General features: G+C 40.5%; 1 non-coding gene across 1 annotated transcript; it reads left to right on the forward strand.

The window, feature by feature from the left end:
- Positions 1-1,108: 1,108 nt before the first annotated feature.
- Positions 1,109-1,181, forward strand: MIR2488 (microRNA mir-2488). The gene has a single exon (NR_031280.1). It is a non-coding gene; the product is annotated as a microRNA mir-2488 (primary transcript).
- Positions 1,182-2,146: the final 965 nt, after the last annotated feature.

Genomic DNA, 2,146 nt, shown 5'->3' on the forward strand with positions numbered 1-2,146 from the left:
GATAAACATCAAGGTCCTATGTATAGTACTGAGAACTATATTCAGTACCCTGTGATAAACTATAATGGAAAAGAGTATGAGAAAGAATATATACATTTATAACTGAGTCACTGCTGTACAGCAGAAATTAACATGACATTGTAAATCAACTGTACTTCAAAAAAAATTTTTTTTTAAACTGAAACTGGGGGGCTTCCCTGGCAGTCTAGTGGTTAAGATTCCACACTGCTAATGCAGGGGGCATAGGTTTGATCCCTGTTTAGGGAACTAAGATCCCGCATGCTTCACAATGTGGCCAAAAGATTTTTTTTTTTTAAAGTGAAGCCAACCGGTGATGAGGCTATCTTGGCTGCAGTATTGATCTTGATTCTATTTTAGTACTTAGAATATGGTCAAATGTGCTAAATAAATGAACTAATGTTTGTCTGAGGTATGGATCATTTTGTAAAATTAAGATTGGTCTATTACCCTTCACAATTCTGCATCCTTATTTATCAATAGAGGAGATCATCAATTTTGAGAGTGCTTTATGAAGTTGACAGTTGGCGTGTATTGTATCAGGTGTGTGGGAAGGGTAATCATGACCATCCCATTCACTTTGGGGACCAGAAAAGGAACAGCAAGTGCTTCAGGGAACTTGAGAGATCGAAGAGCTGACAGCTTCTTGGTGGTTCAGGGCTCTCAGATTTTATGACATTTTCAACATCCTCTAGTTCACATAAGAAATGTCACAACATGTCAGATCAGTGGTCCACCAATCTTGTGTTCTCTATCTGAAGGTGATACCACTCCTTTGTAAGAAAACGGCAATTCACATCCATGTCATCAACCTCAGGGGCTAAGGATGTAACTTGAACTTCCCTAATTTCCCCTTAGTGAACTGTTAAAGGTCTGTTATCCATGAATTGGTCCAAATTCTCCTTGACCACATTTACCTTCTCATCCTGCCCTGCTTTGAAGATGTAATGAATTCCATGTGTTTACTTGTCACTGCCTAAACAAATTCTCCATGTTTGTTCTGAAACCATATCCCATAAGCTTTAGGGTACATTGTACAGTCTATACTCCCATCAGTAAGCCCATCTTCATGCTGGCCATATTTTCTTGATGTTTTACATGTTGATCCTATTCCCTCTGTTTTAGTGGAGAATTGTACAAGGGAATTAAGATGTTCTAAGACAATGTTTCACAGCTAAGCCCAAATAAAATACATCCACGGTTTCAGAGTTCTGAAAAACTCTTTCAGAATGGAAGTTTTTCAGTGTTAGAGTTGCAAAACTCCCAGTGTGCTTACAATAGATTGGTTCTGTGACAAAGAAGAAGATTTGGTATGCAAACACGCCTAGCCAGAGCACATACTTTCATAATTCACTCAGATATAGCAGTCTAACCCTCAATATGTGATAAAAATTGATTATCCATTTAAAGTTGTTTCATGGTCCATGCATGTGTTTCCACTGGTGTTTTAAGTGGCTTTACACAGAGTGAAATAGCATTACTTAAACAGTAAAGTATAAACATAATATGGCTCGTTTATTAAGGTCCCAATGCTGCAGCTGGAAGGCATCCCAGGCAGTCTTGATGCACAGAAAATGTCAGCGTCCTTGGCTTCATAGCTACTGAGACAATTGAGACACCTCGATGTGGACTGGGACCCTTCTTTCCCTCCTCGTCAGGAATAGATGAGACACTGTGCTTTCATCTTTCCCTTTGTCTAATCCATTTCTTGTCAGCTGTGTGTTGTTCACCTGAGTTGTTTGGTAATAAAGTAGTCTTGTTAAAATTTCAGGTGGATTGAAGTCCATTTCAGTGTAAAAGGTTGGAGTCATCTTTGTGGGAAATCATGGATCACATCTTAGAAATATTCCACCCAAGGTAGGTATAAGCTGGGGTATTAGTCAGTTTCCTTTGTTGACTTCCTGGCACTGCCAGCCTGACTGACAGGTGAACCAAGGAGGCTCTGGCTCCCTTGCCCAAAGGCAAAGAGTTGCAGATGTGATCAGTTGAAGGCCATCTGATTGGCTTGCCCAGGAATGTTGACTGCCCAGGGGATACAGGTGGGCACTAAAAGTGTCAGCTGCAACAAGCATCCTGGTGTTTTGGATACAGCCACGGCTCACAGGAGACCAGATGTGGGAAACCTCAC

This window comes from Bos taurus, chromosome X (assembly GCF_002263795.3).
Source record: "Bos taurus isolate L1 Dominette 01449 registration number 42190680 breed Hereford chromosome X, ARS-UCD2.0, whole genome shotgun sequence".
NCBI classification, from domain to species: Eukaryota; Metazoa; Chordata; class Mammalia; order Artiodactyla; family Bovidae; genus Bos; species Bos taurus.